General features: G+C 32.4%; 1 protein-coding gene across 1 annotated transcript in view; it reads left to right on the forward strand.

Moving 5' to 3' along the window:
* The window catches only part of LOC131273421 (uncharacterized), a 433,118-nt gene extending 427,383 nt beyond the window's left edge, over positions 1–5,735 (forward strand). The window contains exon 6 of the mRNA XM_071208121.1: positions 1,600–5,735. The gene's annotated coding sequence lies outside the window, so the exon portion shown is untranslated. The remainder of the gene's footprint in view (positions 1–1,599) is intronic.
* The last annotated feature ends 22,088 nt before the right edge of the window (positions 5,736–27,823 follow it).

The raw sequence follows: 27,823 nt of genomic DNA on the forward strand, positions 1-27,823 counted from the left end.
AATGAAGGATGTTTTTAATGTGGGAAAGTGTGGAAAGAGCATATGGGAATCCCTTTTATATATTTTATGTAACATTTGTGTTGTCCAAAGTTTCTTTAAAAATAAAAAAATAATTTAAAAAAAGAATGGGAGAGAAAGTCATGAGTCCTTTACTAAATATCTCAGAGATAGATCTATCGAGTAGACACTAATGCAATTTTAAGTTAAAGAGGGTGATGTACAATAATTAAGTGGTCCATTTATTAGGGTGATGCAACTCCTCTTAATACATATGCAATTAATAATTCAGCTAAGTAAGTATTAATAATAACTTACAAAGTAAATAACAAATACTAAAGTTTGATTTCCCAGGGGGAAAAAAGATCACAGAGAGTAGACCTGAGATGCTAGTAAAAATGTTTAGTATTAAAAAGTTAAGCATATGAGTACATTTATACATATATAGCATGACATAAAATCATGAGAATAATTTATATCAAAATACTAAAGAGAAAAGCCTTCCGGATAACAATATATGTTGGGTAGGAGTTATTAAGGTGAAAGCACATTTACATTCTTGTATTACCTTCTTATGCCACAAAGTAGAAACCATCAGAATATTTATAAAACATATTCATATGTGTAGTCATACAATGGAATATTGTACAACATTGAACAAATATCACTTCATTCATCTGTACTTCATGCTAATGAAAAAACAACGTACAAAAGAATTTAGGTGGTAAGTCAACATTTTTGCTAAGGTTAAAACAATTGAAATTGAAGTAATATTTATACTTATACACTGCTAGTAAGCACATAAAGGAAGAAAGTATAGGATATAACTTTTTTAAGATGAGGAGGGTTGTTATCCTGTGATTGAGAGAGCATGATTGGATCAAGGTCATGCTACAAAAGATTTAAATACAGTATTGAAAATATTGAACTTCTTATATGGGACTTGGATTTTCTATATGGTAAATATATTATAATTTTATAATGGAAAATTCATTTTATTTTGGTGTAAGATTGACATATATAATGTTTTAATTTTATTAGAGAAGTTGTGAGTTTACAGAAAAATCATGCATAAAATACAGGATTCCCATATACAACCGTATTATTAATATCTTGCATTGTTGTAGAACATTTGTTAAAATTGATAATAGCACATTTTTATAATTGTGCTATGTACTAAAGTCCATGATTTTACTTACAATTCACTGTTTTTGTAGTGTAGTTCTATGAACTTCTATGTACACAATTTAAAATTTCCAATTTTAATCATATCCAGATATTTATTTTAGTGCTCTTAAAAATGTTCATAATGTTGTTTTACCATCACCACCATCCATTAGCAAAATATTTCTTTCATTCCAAATAGTAACTCTGTACATTTTAAACTTTAACTTTCCATTCCCTACACCCATCCTATCCCCTGGTAATTTATAATCTACATCCTGACTCTGAGTTTGCTTATTCTAATTGTTTCAAATCAGTGAGGGAATAGAATATTTATCCTCTTTTGTCTGGCTTATTTTACTCAGCATAATGTCTTCAAGACTCATCTATGTTGTCACATGTATCAGGACTTCATTCCTTTTTTTTTTTTTTTTGAAGGTACTGGGGTTTGGAATTGAACCTGAGACCTCGTATGCGGGAAGCTGGCACTCAGCTACTGAACCACATCAACTCCCCGAGTTGATTTCGTTTGTTCGTCTGTTGTTTGTTTTTGTTTATAGGAGGCACTGGGGACCAAACCTGGGACTTCCCATGTGGGAAGCAGGCACTCAACCACTTGAGCCATACCAGTTCCCCCATTCCTTTTTTATGGTTGAATATTATACCATTTTATTTTATTTATCCATTCATCAGCTGATGGACAGTTGGTTTGCTTCCATCTTTTGGCAATTGTGAATAATGCCACTATAAACATCAGTGTGCAATTACCTATTTGAGTCCCAGCTTTCAATTTTTTTGGATATACACCTAGGAGTGGGATTGCCATGTCATATAGTAGTCCTATACTTAAGCTTTCTGCAAACTGCCTGACTGTCTTCCACAGGGGCTACATACATTGACATTAGCAATGAATGTTTCTATTTCTCTGCATCCTCTCCAACACTGGTTATTTTCTGTTCTGTTTTGTTTTGCTTTTATAAGTAGCAGTCATACTAATGTCTGTGAAATGTGTCCAATTGTGGTTTTGATTTGCGTTTCACTAATAGCTATGCAGTTCACCTTATTTTCACATGCTTTTGCCACTTGTATACCTTGTTTGGAGAGGTATCTATTCAAGTCTTTTCTCATTTTTTAATTGGATTGTTCATCTTTTTCTTGTTAAGTTGAAGGATTTCTTTATATATTCTTGATATTAAACTTTTCTGAGAAATGTGATTCCCAAATATTTTTTCCCATTGTGTTGTTTGTCATTTTCCTTTCATGATAAATTCCTTTGAAGAACAAAGGTTTTTAATATTGATGAAGTCCCATTTATCTATATATTTTTTCTTTTGGTGTGTGTGTGCTTTGTGTGGTGAGTCTAAGAAACACAAGCCTTGAAGATGCTTCCCTGTTTTCTTTGAAGAGATTTATAGTTCTGGCTCTTATGCTGATTATGATGCAATGAAAATTTCTACTTACTGAAGTCAAGAAAGTTTGGTCCAGCTGAACTAGGCCCCTCTGTACCCACACAGCATGATTTGTACATTCCTGTCACAGTAGCTATTACTATAAGTGGCCTATTTCCTAAATATATCTATATTTTTTGGTGATCATTAAACTCTCTTAAGAAGAAGATTTTCTTCCTCCAAATTTTAAAATCCCAAACACTCGTTGACTGTTGAATAATTGTGTTATTTTTCAGAACTTACTCGATTGCTATAAATTTATGGTTCCTATCAGTAAAACCAATTGTTTAGCAGGAATTTGCTAAATAAAAATTTTCCAAACAGCTTAATCATTGTCCCATTCTAATTGTGCTTTTATTTGAATTGTGTCATTTTTTTGTACACAAATCAATTCCTACTGTGGGCAAAGTAATAGATAGGAAAAGACTGTGGGTGGAAAGAGATATTTAATTTTAATTTTTCATAGAATTTTAAATCAACCAATAGCTATATCATTAAAATTCATATTGGGCTTCAGGGGGATCAGTGACCTGGGCCAGAAAAATGAAAAGCATTCTTTTTCCTCAGTCTTGTTTCCATGGCCAAGTAACAGATTAAACAAATGGTCAGGAGACCATGAAGTCTAGATTTCTTACTGAGAGCCATTTAATAAAGTATACTTTATATTTTAAAAGAATTTTAAAAAGTATCTTCATTTATATCAATACATCCTTAAATTGAAAAATATAAAAAAGAAAAGTACAGCAAGTTTTACCTATCTTTTAGGTAATTGCCAATGTATAAGATGAAAATAAAAGTCAAAGTGCGTCTTTTGTGACAATATTCTTGTCAGTGAAAGCAGGAAGTCATCTTCATAGATCTATTCCATAATATAAATCTGGAACAATTACCAAAAATGTGAATATGAAAGAGTGCAAAATTTTGTCTTAAAGCATCATAAAATCAACACTTTTCTAAGCAAATCAAGCAAAACATGGTTGATGATTGAAGAGACATTCATTAAGCTGTATTATTCAGAAATAGTTTTTCTGTTTTAGTTCTAGAAATAGAGTAGAAGCTTTTTTTGAAATATGTCATCATCTTCTTGAAAAGAGACTGTTTCTTCCATTTCCCTTAAGTAAGTGATGTTAGAATTGGCAGCTAAAACAATTTCCATTAATACTTATTTGGAGAAATTCTTTGATGTCACTTAGTGAAGACAGTTCTTCATTTTGATCTCTTATATGACCTCTGAAAAAATCAAAGTATAAATATAACTTTGTGAAACCTAAAATCCATGCAAATCCATGGAAACTAAAAACAATCCACACAGTAAAATATCAAAATAAAAATTATAGCTTGAGTTTTTGTACACTGGTGGAATAATTGAGGGGCATCATAAGAAATCAGCTTTGGCTGATTTTATGTAAAAAATACTGACTCATCTTTGTGACATGTTGTTTTGGTATATATTAGCATCTTCAACTCAAAATCTGAAAGTAAGTTTCATCTACTATAATCATAATGGTCAGAGACTATGACAATCAACTTTTTAAAGGTTTTTGATATGAAAAAGAACAAAAAAGCAGAATCAGAAATGTTCTACTACAATGATATTTGTGTTTTCCAAATTGTAACGCACCCCTCCACTCCCTATTTCTAATAACATCATGTTATATGTATTCTTTTGTGACAAGCTACTTTTGATGAATATTATATTTTTGAGTTTCATCTATAATTCCTATTGTTATAGCTTGTTATTTTTATTGCTGTATGCTTCTACTAGAAAAGATTTATCAGTTCTACTGTTAATGGACATTTGTGTTGTTTCCAAGTTGGGTTGTGACTAATTCTGCGATGAATTTAAAAGTGGTATTGCACCATTAGACATGCATTTTCCATTTTTTCCCTTAGTCAGCAGGGTTTTCAGTACACATGCATGCCAACACTTGCCAATTTAGATGCTCTATTATTATTATGGATTTTGGTGGTTAAATAGCAGTATCTCATTATGATTTTGATGTATATTTGCATGATTGCTAATGAAAGTGAGTATTGTTTTATATGTCTTTGGATGCTTAAATATACTTTGTGAAGTGTTAATTCATACCTATTGCCAATTTTTTGTTTGTTTCTGAATAATCTTTTTCCCATTGATTTTCACAAGTCTTTATACATTCTAGAGAGCCCTTCCTGAAAATGAATGAAATATAATTAAAATTATAAACATGAGTAAATCATTAGCTTAATATATTTTATTAAACAACTTATAGACTTAACAGTTGTGTAAGGTTTAATTTATGCACATTAAAATTAACCCTTTTTAGTTGTATAGTTATATGAATGTTGACAAAACAAGGTATCTCATGATTTAAATTTTCCTTTCCTTAAGAACATTAGCTATTCTTACATATATCTTCTTTAGTAAAGTGACGGTTTAAGCATTTTGCCCATTTTTATGGGGTAGTTTATTTGCTTATAGGTGAGATTTGACAGCTCTTTATAGAGTTTGCATACCAGTACTTTTGTCAGATAAGTGTTTGCAATCATTTTCTGGTAGTCTTTTCATTCTCTTAATTGACTTTTGAGTAAAAGAAGTTTTATTTTAATGAAGTCCAATTTACCATCTTTTTCTTTAAGGGATTGTGCATTAGTTGTATCTAAGAAATAATTGCCAAGCAAGGCCACAGGGTTTTCTTTTATGATTTTTCCTAGAATTTCTATAGTTTTAGATTTTACCTTTAACACTATGGTCCATTTTTATTTTATTTTTGAATATCTATGTAAATTATGGAATGAATTAATTTTGCATATGACTATGTAATTGCTACAGCACAATTCATTGAAAAGAGCATTATTTCTCTAATGAATTGCCTTTGTACTTTTCAAAAATCCTTTGTCTATATGAGTTATCTGTGTGTTTCTTTTATGGACTCTCATGTCCCAACATCTATTTTTCTACCCTTATGCCAAAACTGCAAACTCTTGATAACTGTAGCTTTAAAATAATGTTGAAATCAAATAATATTAGTTCTACAAATTTGTTCCTGTCAAAGAGGTTTTAACTATTCTAAGTCCTTTGCATGTCCATGTAAATTTTGGAATCATCATATTTATTTCTACAATAAAAGCTCATAATGATTATAATTGGGATTGCATGGTATTGATCAATTTGAGGAGAATAGATATGTTTACTATATTGAGTGTACTGACTTAGGAACAGTATATATTTCTCCTTTTTAAAAGTTATTTAATTATTTATCTATTATTATTTATTTATTAATTATTTTAAAGAAACTTTAGATTACATGAATGTTACATAAAATATGTAGGGGATTTCTATATGCCCCACTCCCTCCTACTTCAACACTTTTCCACATTAGCAACATCCTTCATTATTGTGGTACATTTGTTAAAATTGATGAACATATACTGAAGCATTGCCACTAACTGTGAATTATAGTCTGCATTATAATTTATACTCTGTCTCATGCAATTTTGTAAGTTATGACAAAATATATAATGGCCTGAATTTGTCATTGCAACGGCATGCAGTACAATTCCAATATCCTGAAAATGTTTCCATATTATACCTGTTTTTCACTCTCCCTCCCCTCAGAGCCTCTCATGACCACTGCCTTTATAGCAATGATACAAGTTCTTCCATTGCTAGAATAAGAATAAATCTATAGTGGAATACTAGTAAGTCCACTTTAATCCATTGTTCATTCCCCAGTCCTAAGGATTTGGGGATGGTGATACCTACTCTCTCTCTAATTGAAAGGAGACTTAGACCCCATGGGACAGATGGATGGAATTATCTTGCTTGCAGTTGCAGACTCTCTCTGTTCCTTGGGATAGGCATTGTCATCACCATCACCTTATTAGTTGTCTTAAGTGAGTCACAATTCTGCTGAGATTCAGAGCCCAACTGGCCATGGACAAGCCAAAGATTTAAGTCTCTTGGTCATACACCTGTCAAGTCTAGTGTTAACTATTGGTTCATATAGAAGGGGCAGAAGAGCCATGTGTTGGGAAACCACGAATGAGTTCAACTCTCTCACACTGGGGAGTGTAAATTCCAAGGTAAGGCCCATTGTCAGGGTGCCAAACTCCTGAGTTCTCTGCCCTACCTATAATGTCTGGATGTCTCTATTGCCATCAGGAGTCTCACTATTTAAGGCACTATCTACTGTGGCAGTTCAATGTATACCCTCCTTTTTTTTTTTTGAAATTTATTTTTTGTAAGCAATGTTTTATAGTTTTCTGGGTGCCAATTTCGTGGGCTTTTCATCAAATTTATCCCCGAGTATTTCAGATTTTGAAGGTATTATAAATGGTATTTTTCTTAATTTCTGATTTTTGTTGCTGGTATGTAGAAACATAACTGAATTTTGTATGTTGATCTAATACCGTGCATTCCTGCTAAACTCACTTATTAATTTTTTTTTTTTGTAAATTCAATGGATTTCTATATAGAAGGTCATGTCATTGGGGAATAACGAGTTTTACTCTGTCATTCCAATCTGGTTTTCCTTTACTTTCTTTTGTCTAATTGAACTTTCCAGGATTTCAGCACAATGTTGAATACAAGTTTTGAGAGAAGACGTCTTTGCCTTGTTTCTGAACTGGCCAAAGCATTCAGTCATTCATCATTGGGTATTATGTGCTATAGGATTTCCATAGATATCCTACATCAAGTTGAGGAAGTTCTCTTCTATTGTTATTTTATGAGAATTTTTATCAATAATAAATGATGGATTTGTAAAATTTTTGTTCTTGCTTTTAATTTGTTTCTGTTTTTATGAGCATATGATTTATTTTTTAGATTTTAAAATAAGGATTTACATTGATCTATTAAATGTAAATATAATCTTACATATCTTAGTAACCCCATTAGTCATGACATATTATCATTTTATATTGTTACATTTAATTTACTAAATTTTTTTGGAGTTCTTAAAGTCAATATTCATTTGGAAATGTTTTTACATATTATTCTATTTTTGTAATGTCTTTGCAAATGGCATCAGGGTAATAAATGATAGGGGAGAGATTCTCTCCTTAATCTACTTCCATTAATGTTTGGAATAATTCATAAGTAAAGATGTCTGGGTCTGGATTTTTCTTGGTGGTAACATTTTTGTCTACAATTACAATTATTTTCATATATATAGTGATAGTCATGTTATCTTTTTTGATAAGCTTGATTTTTTTGTGTGTATTTCAAGAAATTTGCCCATTTCATCTAAGTTGTAGAATCTATTGGACCAAAATTATTCATAATATCCTCTTCATATCTGTTTGTGTCACATATCTCATTCCTCATCTTGGTAATTTGTGTTTTCCCTCTTTTTTTATTCCTTTAGTCAGTCTCATTAAGGGTTTTTCAACTTTATTTATCTTTTCAAAGATAAATTAAATGTACCATTTAATGTACTTTTTCCTTAATTCTGCCTTCTGTTGGTTTAATTGTTTTTATGATAGTTTTTATATCTCCTTAGTTGATTATTACTAAAATTTTTTTGTGATTTAGTAGCTGCTTTAGTGTTCACAGTATACCTCTTTATATAATTACAGTTAAAGTTTAAGTGGTATTATACCACTTAAGTAATTGCACACTATATACATCACTATATTTCTATATCTCTGTTCCTGGACTTTGTGCTATTGTTGTGATATACTTTATTTCTAGATATGATATAAACCCCAACCTACATTTTTTCTACCATTTTTTAAAAACAATTATCTTTAAGAGATTTAAAGAATGAGACCACCTGTTTTCTATTTCTGGTGGTTATCTTTTCTTTGTGTAGATCCAGATTTCTATCTGTTTCCATTTTCCTTCTGTATATATGATGACCTTTAAAATTTATTGTAGTCCTGTTTTGGTGGTAATGAATTCTTACTTGTTTTGTATGTCTGTAAGATGGTTTTTATTTCATTTTTGAAATATATTTTCTATCAGTTTAGAATTCTAATTTGACTGTGTTTTTTCTCACTATGTTAAAGCTACTGTTCCTTTGTCTTTCCATTTGCAATGGTTCTGATGAGAAATCTACTGTCAGTTTACCTGCTATGTTTTCTTTGGACAGAACATATCATTTTCCTCTGGCTGCTTTTAAGATTTTTCCCTTCTGAGCAATGTGATTATGATATTCCTTGGTATAGATTTTTCAGTCTTTTTCTTGGATTTCTATGAACTTCTTAGATTGTGTTTCCTCTCTCCTCAACTCAGGGGAGGAGAATTATATGCATAGGCTATGTGAAATTTTCTCACCCACTGATTCATCATATTCTTTTTTAGTATTGCTTTTAGTCTTCTTTTTCATGGCATGCTACACTTGCATAGTGCCTACTAATATGTGTTCAAGTTCATTAACTTCTACAAAATTTTATTTGCTATTAATAACATTTAGTTAATTTTTCACCAACATTTTAGTTTTCGTATCTAGAAATTTGCTAAATGTCTTTTCTGCAGGAGACAAATTCCAAGTGTCTACTTATCATGTTAATTATTTTCTATATTGTTTTCAACTTGTGGAATACAGTCATATTAATTGCTATACTTACCTAATAGTTCTAACATCTATACTTTTTTTCTTCATTTCTGATAGCAATTTTCTGTTTCTATGCTTGTAGGATCATTTCAATTGGATACCTGACATTGTGAACTTTACCTTGTTGGGGCCTTTATATTTTTATATTACTATGAATATCCTTGAAGCTTGTACTGGGAAATAGTTAAGCTACTTCAAAACAGTTTGACTCTTTTGCATTTTGCTTTTCAGATTTGTTAGATGGGACGAGTACAGCATGAAGTCAAGGGCTAATTATTCCTTCCTATTGAGACAAAACAATTCAGATTATAATACCAACAGTCATGGACAATATAATCTCTTCTGATTTGGGGCCTAATCTACATATAGGCAGCAGGGAACATCTGACTCGATAATCAGTAACACTAAATAATGTACATACAATATAAGGGAGTAAAAAATATATTAATGTTCAGCAAAATGGCTCATTTTCATTTTCTGGTCTTAGATTTGAAATTTGTGAAACTCTGGAAAATTAATTTATATTCTCTTAATCTGGATTTCCTTATCTGGAAAATTGTATGAACATCCCTGTCTGCCACAGAGATTTTTTTTAATACAATCCCCATCTCCAAAAAAAAAGATATTATACATGGATAGAACTCATTGTGATTCTAGATTTGTTCTTTGCTCAACTCACATAGTTTTGGCTTGAACATGTTGACTATACCTGTCAGTAGATGTGAGATTCCTAAATTTTGAAGATCTCTTAAATCATATGAATGATGTTCAATTTAAAATTTTTAAGATTACAAAATGCACCTATAGGATGAATAATCCCACATTATTAAAATAAACTAGTAAATGTTTGAAAATAGTTGCTGAAACCATATGTAAAAATCAGATTTACAAATAATAAAAACTGTGGGTAAAAATTAACTCTCAATAATTCCCTTTTAAAGAAGTGGTGAATTTCATCTTCAGCTGTGGATAAAGTTTTTATGTATAACCTATTCAATTTCTCTTTTATTCTTTTTACTTGCAAATTCTGTATCATCAGTGCCTTATTTGAATGACATACATATTGAAAGTGTCAAATCTCTGCATTTGTGCTTTTAAAGAAACCATATGGAGTTCTCTGTCCATTTGTGAAATTTAATACAGTTTTCATCAACTCTATAGCTTGACCAACTACTCATACTATACAAAGCTGCTCTTCTATAATACAAGATAAAATTATGTCATAGAAGCACTGTCAAAGTTTAAGATTTGCTACCTATAGGAAGAGATTTATAATTTGTTTGCATTTTATAGGAAACAATGGCAAATATTCTCCAGCTATAAATTATTCCTTGAATCAATGATATTTTCTGCATTAATAATATCACTTACCATTACTAGAGACCACTGACATTTTCTCTTTGACTTTTCTCACTTACTTCCTAATAACAAAATCAAACAGTACTATGGATGTGTATTATCTAAGTATGTGAATGAAGTCTGTTTTGTTTTCCCAACTGTTAAAACAAATGTTATAAAGTGGGTATGCTAAAACAATGGAAGAGATTCATTTCATGGTTTTGTGACTAGTAGAAAATCAAGGCATCAGCAAGAGGATCATCTCTCCTGAAGCCTGTGGCATTCTTGGCCAGGCTGTGGTGATTTTGGGGTTTTTTACTTTTCTGTTCCCTGGTAATGCAAAAAGGGTAATGCAATATCTTCTCTCTTCTCTTTGGGGTTTTGTTGACTTTGAGATTCTGGCTGTTCCTCATGGCTTCCCTTTATGTATGGATTAATCTGGATTAAAGTCTAATCTGATTCAGTTGAGCCTCACTTTAACTGAAGGTACATCTGCAAGAGATCTTATTTACAATGGCTGCATACATGTAGGAATGGATTAAGTAAGAACATTTTTTTTTTCTTGAGTACATAATCCAATCCCCAGCAAAGCCTCCCTCAGTAGCTAAAGAGAGCTATCTATTATTTTTCTCCATATAATTCTTGTCTTGTGGAAGAGAGTGACTGGTTTGATAAGTGATTTTGTCAGGAGAAACCAGTATGCAGAAAACAGCTCTGTCCTCTTATTTCCCTTCGGGAATGGACTTGCCTTTGGAAACAGGCATTCTAGTCTGAATCTCTATTCCATTCCAAGACTCTGATCAAGGTCCACATTCATAGTAATAGAAGATAAGGGCAACACGAGGAGCTACTTTCAAAACCTACTAAAGACATTAAGAGGAGGATAAACCCATCATGAATTATAGCAATGAAATATAGGTGAATAGAGGATTTAGGATTTGTGCCAGATGCATGCAGTTTGACACCATATGCCTAAAGTATCTAAAAACCATAGGGCATTAGAGTTCATTAAACAAAATATTATTATCTCTTCTCAACTTGAAATATAGAAAATATAGTAATACAGTTTTGAAAAATGTATGACAATTTAAACAAAAAGGGTGTTGCACTTAATGAAAGGATTCTGAATATATCAATGTGGAACATTATTTTGGTACTTCGCTATTTGCTACAAACAAAAAAAATACACTTAATTTATTAAATTCATTGAAAATTGGTGGTATCAGGTGTTATTTACAAGTATATGAATGAAAAAACTTCTTTACTTAGAAATTGAACTCATCAGGAATTATTATAGCTCACTTAACTTTCTGCATTCAGTTTAGCTCCATTGATACCTCAAATATCTTAGAGGAATATGAGACACTATTTCTTATAAAAGCAAAAAGCCACTTTATGAGTTTTAGATTTTTCTTTTGTTATACTCTTTATCTAGTAAGTCACTTATTATATTCATAGTATATTTTTAAATATAGTTTTGAATATAAGTATAAGATAGGTTGTGTGATGGTTTGAAGGTGGTTGAATCCCAGAAGATCACGTACTAGAGCTAATCCATACCTGTGAGTGTGACCTCTTGTGAACCTTTGATTAAATTATATTCAGTTAAGGGCCATTTGTTTAGATTACTCCAGTAAGATGTAGCCCAGCGTGGTTCTTAATTCTCTTATTAGAACCTTTCATTAACAGGATAAATATGCAGAGAAAAAAGGCTGTAGATACAGAGAAAATCTCCTGGAATCTGAGACAGAGGGCCATGGGAGTGAGATGCTGAAATCTATGGAACACAGATGCTGAGAGGCCATTGAAGCCGGAAGCTGAAATCAACTAGGACTGGAGAAGAGGAAAGATATGAGCAAATGCTGCCATGTGCCTAATCTCCCACAGCTGCAGCTCAAGGAGGAAGTTCCTCCTGATATGATGCCCTGATTTGGGCACTTTCGTGACTTTAGAACTGTAAGCTTGTAAATTAAAAAGTCCCCATTGTAGAAGCCAACTCATTTCTGCTATAATACCTTGGCAACCTTTAGCAAACTAAAACAGGTAGCATCCTCCTCTTAATTTTTATTTGAAAACTGCCAATGATGTATTAATAAGGTTAATGATTAATTTATGTTTCTGAAAGAAATGGTTTTACAAGTAGAAGTAGTTACCATCTATTTAAAAAGAGTTTTGATCATATCTTGACATTGAAATTTATCAAATACTTTCACTTGATCTATTATGATGGATATTTTCCCCTTTATAAATACAGAAAATATTTTAAAGGGTCTATGAATATAGAAACTGTTTGTGTTAGGGTGAAAAAGATTCTTGATACTTTTAATCGACTTGATTTTTAGAAGTTATTAATATGAATTTTCTTAATTTTCTTCCATAGATTTAGACTAAAATCATCCTTTTTCATGCCATTCCTGACATTAGGCAAGCGGGTGACAATAACATTCCATAATCATAGTCCACCTTTATCTATGTGTTGAACTAGCTCATATAGGATTATACTTCATTTTTTGGTGGGTTCATGGAACTCACTTAAGACGGACCGTGAAAAAAATTAGGGCCTGATCTTGATGACTGTATGGATTTCATCACTAAGTTTTTTTTATTAGTTTCCAAGTCCTGTCATAACAAATTACAACAAAATTGATTGTTTAAACAACAGGAACTTACTATCTCACATTTCTGAAGACTAGAAGTCTGGTAAAATGTATCAGCATGACCTTGCTCCTTTCAAAGTTTCTAGGGAGGAATTCTGCTTCGCTTTTCCTGCTTCTGATGGCTCTTGGAATTTCTTTGGTTTATGACAACATAACCCAAACTCTGTCTTCACCAGGTTTTCTTTTCTGTATGTTAGTTTTTGTCTCTTCTAAGATACTCTTATTGGATTTAGGGTATGACTAACCTATAATGATCTCTTCTTGATCTTCACCTTCATTACATCTGCAAAGATCCTATTTATATATAAGGACACATTCTGAGGTACTGACTAAAATTGGGGAGATTCTATTCATCCCACAAGTTTTTTTTCAGATTTTCTATCCTTCAACACATTTAGTAGGTTGCATTTTCAGATTCTCCATTTTATTTAGATTTTCCAGTTCATTGGTATGTTTATATAGTAAACATTCACAATTGTGTTAATTGCAATATCACAATCATACAGCATTTTTTTTCTTTCTTAGTGTGTATATTCATATATTTTGTGAATTTACCTGTGTATCCTTATGTTTTGCTAGCCATATTTTACAAAGGCTTATCCATCTATTCATATGTTGATGTGTTTAAAGAATTTTTTTAAAGACAGCAATTGATAAACACATTCTGGAGCATTGCCACTATATGTGGATTATATTTTATATGGTAGTTTACACTCTTTTCCACACATTTTTGTAAGTTATGGAAAGATACATATCTAACAGCCTGTATCTGTCACTGCAATGTCATTCAAAACAATTTCCTAAGTCCCAAAAATGCCCCCAAAGTATACTTCTTTTTCCTTCTCCCTCCTGTCAGAACCTTCAGTGGCCACTGCCTCCACATCAATGACAAAAGTTCTTCCATTGCTACAGTAACAATAAGTCATTGGTAGAATAACAGTAAGACTACTCTAGTCTATTGTGCATTCCCCAATCCTGAGGATTCTGGGGTAGTAAGGCCCACTCTGCCTCTAATTGAGAGGGGCTTAGATCCCATGGGGCAGATGGATGGAACTATCTTGCTTGCAGTTGCAGAGTCGCTCTGTTCCTTGGATGGTCATTGTCCATCGTTATCACCTTGTTAGTTCTCCTGGGTGAATCCAGTGAAATAGAGAGTTGCACTGTTGAGATTCAGGGCCCAACTGGTACAAGGACAGTCCCAAGATTTAATTCTCTTGGACTTAAATCAAGTCTAGTACTAATTATAGGTTCACACAGAAGGGGCAAAAGAGTCATGTGTAGGGAAACCACAACTGAGTTCAACTCTGTCACGTGGGGGAGCATAAATTCCAAGGTAGGGCCCACCAGCAAGGCACTAAACTCCTGAGCTGTCTGCACTGCCTTTAGTTTGTGGATGTCTCCAGAGCCCTCAGAAGACCCACTATTTGAAGCAATATTACCTTTGGTAGTCAATGAGATCTTGCTGAGATTGCACAAGTGTAACCTCTGAAATGATCTCCCAACTCACTTTGAAGTCTTGTAGCCATATAAACTCATTTGTCTTTACTTTTCCCCCCTTTTTGTCAATGTACTTTTCCAGTTGCATTGCTAATTGCTGCTTGGTAGTAATCCCTCAGTGCCAGGGAGGTTCATCCTTGGGGGTCATGTCCGATGCTAGGGGGAGCATAATGCATTTATATGCTGAGTTTGGCTTAGAGAAAGGCCACATTTGAGCAACAAGGAGGCTCTCAGGAGGTAACTTTTAGGAACCCTATAAAAATTGTCTAGGTTTCAATTTCAAAAGTAAAGGTTCATAAGCACAGTCATCAATATCAAGGGCCATCAATGGCCCATCCTCCTTCACTAGTCACTGCTCTAGTACACAGGGGATTCTTGATCTCCCATTAGAGAACGTTACAAAGCACCCCAGGATAAGAATTCAATATTCCTAGGGTTATTGTGTGAATCTCCATCCACTGTGACAATGCCCCATGAACACTTGAACACGTTCACATGTCTTATAGGTAAACCCGAGGTAAGCCTCCTGTCATGCATCCTCCATCACTGATACTCCACATCATTGGTCCTCCCTTGCCACAGTTGAAAGCCTTCTGTGATCCAAAACTTCCTAAAAAATGAAGCAATAAAATAACCAAATACAGTTAATAAGAAAATGAAATAATAATGATAGTTTACCTTTTGTCTATATTCATTTAATGAAATTGATATGATATTCTTTTACAATATGAAATATTCTTATTTATTCAATTTAATGTATTTTGTTGGTGAATTATAGTTTTATCATAACTATTGCCATATGTGCTTCATTTTTTAATGTTTAACTGGAATATCTATTTTCCATTCCATTATTTTCTACTTTTCTAAACGTTGTCAAAGTAGGTCTCATTAAACCAAAACATAGCTAAGTAATATGCTTTAAAGTGAGGAAGTGAGAGTCATCCAATTTAGTTGCACTTTTTAAAAACATTTTTGTCTATTTGGGGTCCCTTACTCTTACAAATAAGTTTGGTTATAGGCTTTTTGATTTCTGAAAGAAAGCCTGTTGGGATTTTTATTGGTATTGCACTGAATTGGTAAATCAGTTTGGGTAGAATTGACATCTTAATAATATTTAGTTGTCCAATCCATGAACATGGAATATCCATCCATTTATTTAAGTCTTCTTCAATTTCTTCTAGCAATATATTGTAGTTTTCTGAATACAGCTCCTTTATGTTCTTGGTTAAGTTTATTCCTGAATATTTGATTGTTTTAGTCACTATTATAAATGGGATTTTTTTCCCCAATTTTCTCCTCAGATTACACCTCAGTAGTGTATAAAAAGACCATTAATGTTTGCATATTAACTTTGTATCCCACCACTTTGTCGAACTTTTCTATTAATTCTAGAAGCTTTCTTGTGGATTTCTTTGTTTTTTTTTTTTTTTAATATCAGATCATGACATCAGTGAATAGTGAAAGTTTTACTAGCCTAGCCTAATTTTTCTAGCTAGAACTTCTAGCAGAGTATTGAATAATGGTAAAAGTGGGCATCCTTGTCTTGTTCCTGATCTCAACAGGAAAGTTTCAGTCTTTCTCTATTGAGTACAATATTAGCTGTAGGTTTTTCATATATGCACTATATCATGGAGAAAGTTTCCTTCTATTCCTACCTTTTGGAGTATTTTTATCAAGAAAGGGTTATGTATTTTGTAAATCTCTTTTGTGCATCAATTGAAAGAATTATGTGATTTTTCTGCTTTAATTTATGAGTGTGGTTTATTATAGTAATTAATTTTCTTGTGTTGAACCACCTTTGCATGCCTGGGATAAAACCCACTTGATTCTTGTGTATAATTCTTTTAGTGGGCTTTTGGATTCTGTTTGCAAGGATTTGTTGAGGATTTTTACATGTATATTCATTAGATACATTGGTCTGTAATTTTACTTTTTCTTCATATTTTTAGCTGGTTTTTGTATTAGGTTGATATTGGCTTCATAAAATAAGTTTGGTAGCTATCTTTCTTGTTCAGTTATTTGGAGGAGCTTGAGCAAGATCGGTATTAGTTCATCTTTGAATGATTGGCAAAATTCACCTGTGAAGTCATCTGGTCCTGGGCTTTTCATCTTTGGTAGTTATTTGATGACTATTTCAATCTCCTCGCTTGTGATTCATTTGTTTAGAACATCATTTCTTCTGAAGTCAGTGTAGGTGGTTCATGTGTTTCTAGGAATTTGCCCATCTCATCTACATTGTCTAGAGTTTTGGCATACAGATGTTCATAGTATCCTCTTATGATTTTTCTTGTTTTGTGGGGTCAGTGGTAATCCCCCTCTCTCATTTCTGATTTTATTTGTGTATTCTTTCTTTTTCTCTTTGTCAGTCTATCTAAAGGTTTAACAATTTTGTTGATTTTCTCTAAGTACCAACTTTTGGTTTTGTTGATTCTATTGTGTTGTTGTTTTATGTTCTCAAAATCATTTATTTCTGCTCTGATCTTTACTATTTCTCTCCTTCATCTTGTTTTGGGATTAGTTTTCTGTTCTTTTTCTAGTTCTTCCAGTTGTGCAGTTAGATAATCAAATTTTGCCCTTTCTTCTTCTTTAATGTAGTCACTGAGGGCTATAAATTTCTCTCTCAACACTGCCTTTGCTTTTTCCCATAGGTTTTGATATGTTGTGTTCTAATTTTCAGTCACCTCAAAACATTTGTTAAATTCTCTTGCAATTTCTTCTTTGACCCATTGGTTAGTTAAAAGTGTGTTGTTTAACTATATGAAGATTAAACAACACACTTTTAAATCATCAGTGGTATACCTTGGAGTAGAATTCATGAGTACTTGAAAAGAATTCTGTTTTGGGTGGAATGTTTATAGATGTCTGTTCAGTCTAGTTCATTTTATCATATTATTCAAGTTATCCTTTGTCCAGATGTAATATCCAATATTTAGAGTGGTATATTGAACTCTCCAACTGTAATTTTAGAGACATCAATTTCTTCCTTCAGTTTTGCCCATGGCCGTCTCATGTATCTTAATGCACTGAGGTTAAGTTTGCATAATTATTTAGAATAGCTATTTCTTCTTGAATTGCTCATTTTATTAATATATAATCACCTTCTTCATCACTCATAAGAATTTTGCATTTAAAGTCTATTTTTCCCTATATTAGCTTCACTACTCCAGCTCTTTTTTGGTTACTATTTGAGTGGAATACCTTTTCTCAACCTTTCACTTTAACTTGGTTGTGTCCTTACATCTGAGGTGAGGCCTTTCTACACAACATATAGATGGCTCATATTTTTTATCCATTCTATCAGATGATGTATTTTGATTGGGGAGTTCAAGCCATTAATATCCAATGTTATAACTGTAAAGGCATTACTTACTTCATCCATTTGGCCTTTGGCTTTCTGTTGTCATATTGTACTATAGTCTCTCTTTTTACACTTTAATTTGACCTCTCTAATAATCTTCATTTCTACACTCTTCTTCAGTCTCTCAGAATTGTTTTTATTCCTTTCAAGCTACAGCACTCCCTTTAATATGTCTTTTAATTCTGTTATTTTGGTAAGATATTCTGTCAGTTTTTGTTTGTCTATTAAGACTTTGAACTCCCCTTTATTTTTGAAGGACAGTTTTGCTGGATACAGAGTTCTTGGCTTGGGAGTTTTTCTCTTTCAATACCTTAAATACATCATACCACTTTCTTACCTCCTCCATGGTTTCTGATGAGAAGTTCATGCTTACCCTTATTGAGTTTCCCTTGTATGTGATACTTTGCTTTTCTCTTGTTGTTTTCAAAATCTTCTATTTATCTCTGATATTTGTCATTTCTGATTAGTGAGGTCTCAAGGTATGTCTATTCCCTTTTATTTTGTTTGGGGTGCAATGTACTTCTTGGATATTAATATTTATGTCTCTCATTTGGGTAGGGAAGTTTTCTGTCATTTCTTCAAATATTCTTTTTCACTCCTTTCCATTTTTTCTCCTTCTGAGACACCAATAATGCATACATTTGCGAATTTCACATTGTCATTCAGTCCCCTGAGACCCTGTTCCATTTTTTCCATTCTTCTCTCTTTCTTTTCCCCTGTATTTTCCAGTTCAAATATTCTGTTGTTGAAATCACTAATTCTGCCTTCAAGCAATTTCGAATCTGCTTTTATATGCCTCTACTGCATTTTTAATCTCACCCATTATGTCTTTCATTTCCATAAGATCTGTTATTTTCTTTGCAGTCTTTCAAGTTGCTCACTCAGTGTCTTTTTAACATCCTTTTCTCTCTAGACATATATTCTTTCAATTCTTTAAATCAATTTAGGAGAAATGTGTGGTTATCATTCATTAATTGCCTTAAATCCGGAATCTCTTCAGGAAATTTGGTTTGTTCCTTTGGCAGGTCCATCTTTCCCTGTTTCCTAGTATGGCTTGTAATTTTTTTGCTAAGCATCTGATATGTTGGTGAATTTTCTCTGATGACCAATTTCTCTCTCTTTCCTATTGTTGCCATGTTTTCACAGCTCTTCTTTGATATTTGGTTTAACTTCTCCTAAGTCTTTATGATTGCCCAGCTTAAGTTATCAAAATCATGCCAGGGACTCACTAATAGGGTGCAGACTTTCTGCTAGGGTTGGGGTAGCAAGAACACTAAAGCAGTTTTTGTCCATACAGTTTCCAGAACTGCCAGCAGATAGTGCTCTTTGGTGGATATTTCCATGGGGATGTATCTCTCTCAGTTTTCCTTTGTTATTTTTCTGACTGGAGTGAAGATTCAAACCAGGTTCCACTGGCCAAATTCACTGAAGAAAAGCCCCCTGGCTCCATCTTACTTTTCCCTTGTAACAGCTGACAGGGAAGAATTCTGCTCCTCTTTCAGTCTGCTGCAATGAGCCACGGTTTTACCCGCACTGAATATCTCTGTGATGGGGGAGGGGAGCCCTTCCCTGTGGCTGGGAGATACAGTAACTCAGTTTGTTGTTTCTATTTCTTGATCTCTTTTTTCCTCACTCTCCTGGGAGTTGTGAAGCACTGTTTTGGTCTGCTGACCCTCAAAGCAGATTCCTAGGGTGGCTTTCAGCTTTTTCTCCATTGTTTTGGTGAGAGTGCTGAGCCTTATTTGCCTAATCCAAGGTCATGTTCCTCTATGTATTTTAATGAGAGACTTTAAGTCATTTCAATTCTAATATTCATGTTCTTCACTTTCTTCTTGTGTTTTTCATCTTGTTAGATTTCCTTTTTTCCATTTTCATCTTCTGGCATTTTGGAAATCAAACACCATATATTCTGTATTCTATTAGTGGATAATCTTAAAATTTAATAAACTCACCTTTGCATTTTTTAAGTGGTCACAATTTTTATCTTCCATCAAATGAGACAAAAATCTTAGCAAATTTACCTAATTTCCAATTCTCCCTCCATCCATGTCACTAATCTCCAATAGTGAGACCAGGTGAGATTTTGCGTCTGAAATTTTATGCGCTCACATAAATTAATGAATTTTTACTTAAATGTAATCAGATTTTACTGCTTTCTTTGCTCACCATTGCCTTTTATCTATTATTTTTCTGAAATCACATTTTTTTTTCCTGTGTATGTATATACTCTAATAATTATTTGTGAGAGGTTTCTTGGGTAATGAGGACCAGAAATTCACATGTATCAGAGATATAAATTGTTTTTATCTTTCTTTGACATTTAAATAATAGAGTGATTGCAGATTTTACATCTAAAACCATTCCTCCACTCTTTGACAGTAAATTTGCTCTGTTTTCCTGCAGTCAGCCTTGTTATGAAGAAGTCTATTGTCAATCTTTCTAATTCTCTAAAATATTTCTTTTCTTTATTATTGGATTTTAGAAATTATACTGAGCATTTTTAAATTCATCCAGCAATGAATTTGTTGTGGTATTTCAATCTATAAATATCTATTTTTTCTGTAATTGTGGATTTATATTATATGTATAATTTCTATATGTATTATTATCTTCCTTTTATTTTCTCTGCCCTGTTCTTATTGAGATGTAATTACCTAAGTGGTGGGAAATCTGCATATAATTTACATTTATCTCAACATGTTTATTTTAATCCATTACACACAATGTTGTCATTTTTGCTGCATTTTTTGAGAGCTCCATCTTACTGCTCGCAAGTGTGCTCTACAAATGTACTCTTTCTATTTAGTTTATTTTTCTAGTTCCATATTTAGCATACTCAGTTTCTAAAATATCAATTTCATTCTGCTTTATTGATGTAATATCTTGACACAACCTGTCAACAGTGAGTTTAGAGGCAGGATATACTGCTTGTTGGGCACCCTAAAGAAAGGTGAGGGAGTTTCTGTACAAAGAGTACTTTTCTCTTTTTTCCCAAAGTTGTCAGCCACCATTGACCTGCCCTGTCACCCTTATCTGACAGCAATTCTTACTGCTTTTGCCTAAGAAAAAAAACACAACTGCACAGCAGGGCAGAGAGAGAGGCCAAACATACTTCGCAGAACTTATTTTAGTTTCCAATGAAGCCACTGAATCATGGTCATCCTAAATTCCTGCTTTCTATATATTCCACCCCTTAATTTGGAAAAGACTTTTCTTATGATGCTAATCCACTTATATTCTGGAATGTTTTTTTCTCCTCAAATCGTCTATCTTGTGCTTTCTACATGTAAAGGACTCTTTATGATTTCTTTTTCCTGATGCTCAGGTTTTATTTTCCCTTCTCTCATCTCCTATCTCAATTCTAAGGATTTGGATCAGGAATAGAATCATCACTTGCCATTTGAATCTTCCTTTTCTTGTATCTTCAGTACTTCTAGTATGAAACAGTGGATTCATTTTGTTTTTGATATACTCCCCATGTTTATTCTCTTAGTTTTCTTTTAAATAGCAAACACCTGCAGTTCATTAGGCTAATTCTGGAACATACTCTCTAAATTGGGTTAGCCAAACATGATAGTGTGCTTGTGCTGCTCTTCTGATAGGTATGTTTAGAATACACATCTTAAGAAAATGAAATGTTTTATTAAAGTATTTTTGTGAAAGGATAATATATTTCATTAAAAGACATAGGTATAATTTATTTCAGAAAACAGTTAGTATGAAGATCACCAAAATATATTACCCAGGCTTCTGAAGGAGAAAATACATTTCTGTTGCCTGATGTTGGATTAATGTTGAAAATCAGTGGTCCAAAATCTTCTGCAGCAATTGAAACTTTGGTGATAGATATCCTCAAGTTATTATGGGTTTCAGAGCCTGGGCATGATCGAATTCTGGGCATAGTATTTTTCTTCTTATTCTTTTTAAGACACCAAGTCTTTAGTTACTTCCTCTATATATTTAACATTCTTAAATAGCATCATCTCTAATAATACTAGATAGTTATTTTACTTATAGACTCTTGCCAGGAAAAGCTATTCCATAATATTTCTTTCTTCAGAGTGAGAATAAAATAACTGGAAAACCATGTGTAAGATGCATTATTTTGAAATATGGGTACATCTGACTTAAAAAAACTCATGTTACTTTTGTTAAGGCAGAATAAGTATGTACCTTTATAAGTATTAATCTAATGTTTTTCTTTTCCCTTGTTTCCCATAGCATGTCCCTTCCCAAACTAATGCAGCATTTGGAAATATCAATGTGATTTTAAAAATTAAATAAAAGCTGAATTTAGTGTCTTGGAGGAGTTTTGACTAGGGAGTTTTAAATAGGACAATTTGTTCCTTTGAGTTTTAAATTTCTACCTGTATGCATGAGAGACATGCTTCACCTCTTGGTCTTATCTGTATTTTCTTCGGGACTCATAACTTAGTTCATGCTGCCAGTATATGACAGAAGCCAATCATTTCCAAATCAGCTGTGACAACAACATAATCTCTTCTTTCTTTCCTACTTCAATTCAGGCAAAACTCACATTGTTTCAAAACTCTCAGCTTTGAAAACAAACTGATTTTAAAAAATATGAAATCAAATTGTGGAGAATGGATGATCTGATCTAATTCTGGAAAATACATGGAAGATTACTTGTCAACACAAATCTATGCTATAAAAAATTCCAGGCAATAAATGGAACTGGCTTTTCAGGGAAGTGAGAAGCTGTCTTTCAAATTATATCATATAACTTAAGCCATGGGGAAGAAATAATTTCAGTGTACCATTTTTAAAAATGGTGAAAGCCACAGTTTTGGGCTATACTAAATATTGTTTAGAAATATAAAAGTTTTAAGTTGTGGAGTGAAAGCTGAAGAGAAGAAAGTTGTTGAATGTATAAAGAAACATTTCTTCCTCTCCTCTCTTCTTGATGGTGCAATCCAGCAGTATCCATTCTTTGTCCTATTGTTCCTGTCAGGATGGTTCTGATTTCCTGCTGGATAACGTGAATCCAGAAATTTAAAGATGAATTAGCAATGCACCTGAAAAAGGACTGTGACAAAAATGAGGAAAAGGTAAATACAAATTAATTTTTATGACTAAGAGATTTCCAAGTGAGTGGGGAGATCATTCCTGAGGTTGCGCTTACACACATTTCAACAGGAATTCATTGACTGCCACAGTAAACACTGCCTCAAACAGCAGAACTCCTAAGGGTTCTAGAGACATCCAGGCACTGTAGGCATGGCTGACAGCATAGGAGTTTGACCTGCTAGTGGGCCGTATTTTGAAATTTATGCTACTCTGTGTGACAGAGTTGGACTCATTTGTGATTTTCCTGCACATGGTTTTTCTGCCCCTTCTATTTGAACCTATAGTTAGTAATAGACTTGATAGGTAAATGTCCAAGAGACCTAAATCTTTGGTCTGTCCATGTGCCAGTTGGGTGCTGAATCTCAGTGGAGTTGCAACACTTACTCTCCTTTTCTCTGGACTCACCCAGAAAAAATAACAAGGTTATGATAATGGACAATGCCCATTCCAAGGAACAGAGAGAGTCTGAAACTACAGGCAAGGCCGGCCCATCCATCAGCACTAGGGTGATGCCCACTTTCAATTAGAGGAGGGGTGGGCATAACCATCTCAGAATTCTGAGGATCAGAGAATGAACAATGGGCTAGAGTAGACTTACTGTTATTCTACTATGGGCTTATTGTTATTCTAATAGTGGAAGAACTTTTATCATTGATGTGGAAGCAATGGCCACCCGAAATTCTGAGGGGAGGGATGGGGAAAAACAGGTGTAGTTTGGGGGCATTTTTGGGATACTGGAATTGTCCTGAATGATGTTGCAATGATGGATACAGGTCATTGTATATTTTGTTATAACTTACAAAATTGTGCAGGCCAGAGTGTAAACTATAATGTAAACTATAATCCACACTTAGTGGCAATGCTCCAAAAGGTGTTCATCAATTGTAACAAATATACCACACTAAGGAAGGATGGTGTTCATGTGGGAAAGTGAGGAATGGGGAGGGAGTGGGGCATATGGGAATCCCTATATTTTTTATGTAACATTTATGTAATCTAAAGTATTTTTAAAAAGTATTTAAAAAAAGATGAACTGCATTTCAATTAATAAATATAGGTGCATATCTATTTCAAATTAAAATATTTTTATTATTACTCACTATATGAAATTTACATGATATCTTAGAATTGAACAAGGATAATAATGTTGTTATAAATTTACATTTCTTAAATTCTTTTCACAGAGAAATATTACATGGCAGGGATCTTATTGCACTTAGTGAATGATTTCAGTGAAACCATTTTTATTTATTTTTTGAAGTAGACGACAATTACCATATATCTTCAAACTGTGCTAACTAGTTAGAAAGGCAATTATAAAATCTATAATTATAACAACTGGCAGGATTTGAACGGCTTTGTTAATCATTAAGAACCACACATCTTTTTTACCGGTTACCACAATTCACCTTTTCACTGGTAGGTCAAAGACTTGGAAAATTTCTGAAAAATCTTCAAATTAATCATTATTAGCTATATAAATTTTATGGTTATTAGTAAACCTTTATATACAGCTGATAAATGTACCTTTTTAATAGCAACATTTACTATATCTAATAATCAGAGTAATATTCAAAATAAATTGTACACAAAGACCATTCATCACCTTGCACTTGTAAAGTTGATTGGGTGCATCGCACTTCAACTTTAGTTGGTTGTGTTGCCATTCTTTATTTCTGTCTTTGATTATATTATTACAAATATTTATGTAAGCTCAGAAAATCAGTTACAGACATTTATGCTTATCTGTCAAATGATTTAAAATAAATTTAATTTCCTATATATACCTCAATTATCTATAGCTTGGAAACTACATTATTAGCAATATGTGGTTGAAAACTATTTTGAAATACTAAAACATAATAAAGTAGCACAGGAAATGAATTTATAATACTTAGTATTTGTCAAATTCTACAATTGATATTTCATGCATTTTAATCAAAATAGTAATAAAGTTATTAAAATAATATTTTTAAGTTGGTCAACACATTTTTAAATTTCTTGATGAAGTCATATAACTTATATAACTCCTTATGAAAACAAACCCCGAAGGTGATTGGTTGTTCTGGCTTGTTGAAATTAACACAGGTCCGTTTATGGAAATGTTAAGGGAGCCACTTCAGATTCAGTTTCAGTTCATATTTCCCTAACAAATCTTTTTAAGTATTCAAACAAGTAAATATACAGTGAATTCAACAGTTAAAATTCCGTTTCCACTTATTTATGGATCACTTCTGAGGACGTTGAGTGAGCTAATAGAAAGTTGAATAGGCTGAAAGAAGAAAACATAGTAGTTAAATGGCCGTAATTCTCCTTGACGTCTTTATTCTTAGCTACCTGCAGAACAAAAATGCTTTGTAAAATGAACACTGGAGGTTAATCTATGGTGCTAGAGTTGCAAAATGAAAAACTGTGAATACTCTATCTAACCAATTTAATTCATTTGAAATACTCACAAGTACAATTTACATGTTAAAAAATTAAAATATTTTTGCAAATTATAAAATATTATGGTATTTTATATTCATATATATCTGTTATTTATACATTACATATGTATTAATTGTATGACATATTTTTTCAAAATCTGCATATATAAAAATGAAGAATTCACATTCTGAAGCTATTTTAATTTACAGTAAGGAGAAATGAAAATATGATCTATGGTGGATTTAGCAAGATTCACACTCAAATCCATAGTTTTCAACTTAAGGAAAGAAGTGACAGGATATATATATATATGTATATACATATGTATGTATATATGACTATCAAAAGAAGCATAATGCCTTTATGATTTTAAATAGTTAGCGAATATCTTGTTTAAGTATCTTCTACCACCTCCTCCAACAGTACATACTGTAAATAAATCTGCTTTTTCCATTTTTTTTCTTGGATTTTAATCTTATCCTTGTAGTCATTAGTGAATTTGACATGGCAGTTCTCAACTTTTTAGGTTAGAGCAAAATAGTGAGAAAAGGATGTATAATGAGGCTGGAGAGGACCAAAGACTATGTTACTCTTCCTACTGTGATAATGGATAACGGAAAATTTTCAGAAAAATGTGTTTCATTGTTGAAAGAAGATGAATAATCTGCACAGACCAGTGGATTCATGGATTAATGAGTTTAGTTGAGCATCTCCAGTAAGATGAGATGTTAAGAATTAGTAAAATGTATGTGCAAAATAACTTAGTAGTTTCCTTTCCATTACTTATTAACTATAATTGCTAGTGATTAAAGGTGCACAGGGTATATTCAGGGGACTATATAAAGAATTTAGGAAAGATTTTCCTAATGATTTCTTACTAGAGATATATAAATATAAATTTTATCAGACAAGTTTTCCAGTTCAAGATCATCTCTAATAGGTTTATATTGTAGGAAAATATAAAATAGGAACAACCAAAACTTCTTTCTCAAAATTAAATGAGCTAGAATGGCATGTGAAGGACTTCTTTTAACAGACATCAATCAATCATGCTATACCAGAACATCTGCAAGACCGGTGAAAGTTATAGAGTGGCCATTAAGATTGGAAACAAAGACAACATTATTTTATGCATCAAAATGCAATATCAATTAGGTCATTCACTATGAATTGTCACTGGGTTTCCAATTTTTTTTTCTTTAAATACTATTGTGAGATGTAATACTCATTTAAAATCTCTTCATATATGGAGGAAAAATACTGGAAATATTTTGGAGAAATTGGAATATTAAGTGACAAAAATATTTATTATGTAAAAATATGTATACATTTATTTTTGGATAATTTTACACCATCTTATTAGTATCCTATTGCAATCTAGCTTCAATTTTCCCACACTCTTCCAAACCTTGTTTCTACATATTTGCTTTAACTCAGCCTTACATTAGGATTATTACTTGGACAGACACTAGACATTAAAACCTTCCAGCACAAATGTAAATTCATCAGAGTCTGAAAAGCATGAGAGAGATTTAGTCTAGCTATCATATTGGAAGAAATGACAATGTGCATTTTCTCTAATATTTCTGTATTAGCAAAAAATATTAGAGTGGTAGATCCATGTTTTGTGAGGCCTGGAAATTATACAATTAGTGGTGGTGGTATTGGAAGCGGGCTTTTTAAGAAGAATAACATGAAATATCCTGCTTTTGACAATTTTACAAAATGAAATGATAATAACACAATTAAGGGCTTTGCCAGGGGCTTGGATGGTTCTTGTGTAAATAAAGACAATTGTGCAAACTTGCTATATAATTTTAAATTTTAATTAAATAAATTTTTTCCAACTTTTTACTTTGTGTAAAAATTTTAATTACTATATTCTCTGGTAAAGAATTTAAAATTAAATATTTATTCTTTTATGAATTGGGGCATGCTTCTGAACCTCATTCCATGTAAATACTCTCTACATTGTTAAAATTGATTTATTAATTAAAATTTAAAATTAAGAAGCATCATACTTGCATAAATTAAGTTTTCCTAGTTAATTTGAGATTCTAGATCATGCCTTATTCTAGCATTGATACTTTATTTGTACACTGTTAGTAATTTCACTAGGAACTTGAAAAATAGAAATACAGTCTCCTATTCTCTTTCATGTTTTTAATATATCACTATAAATATCAATATATTTTATTAAAGAAGTTGTGAGCTTACAAAACAATCATGCACATGTGTGATATTCTTAGACAATACCCCTTCACCAACACACCACAATGTTGTAGAAGATATGTTACAGATTATGAG

The sequence above is a fragment of the Dasypus novemcinctus genome, chromosome 15 (genome assembly GCF_030445035.2).
Source record: "Dasypus novemcinctus isolate mDasNov1 chromosome 15, mDasNov1.1.hap2, whole genome shotgun sequence".
Classification (NCBI taxonomy): Eukaryota; Metazoa; Chordata; class Mammalia; order Cingulata; family Dasypodidae; genus Dasypus; species Dasypus novemcinctus.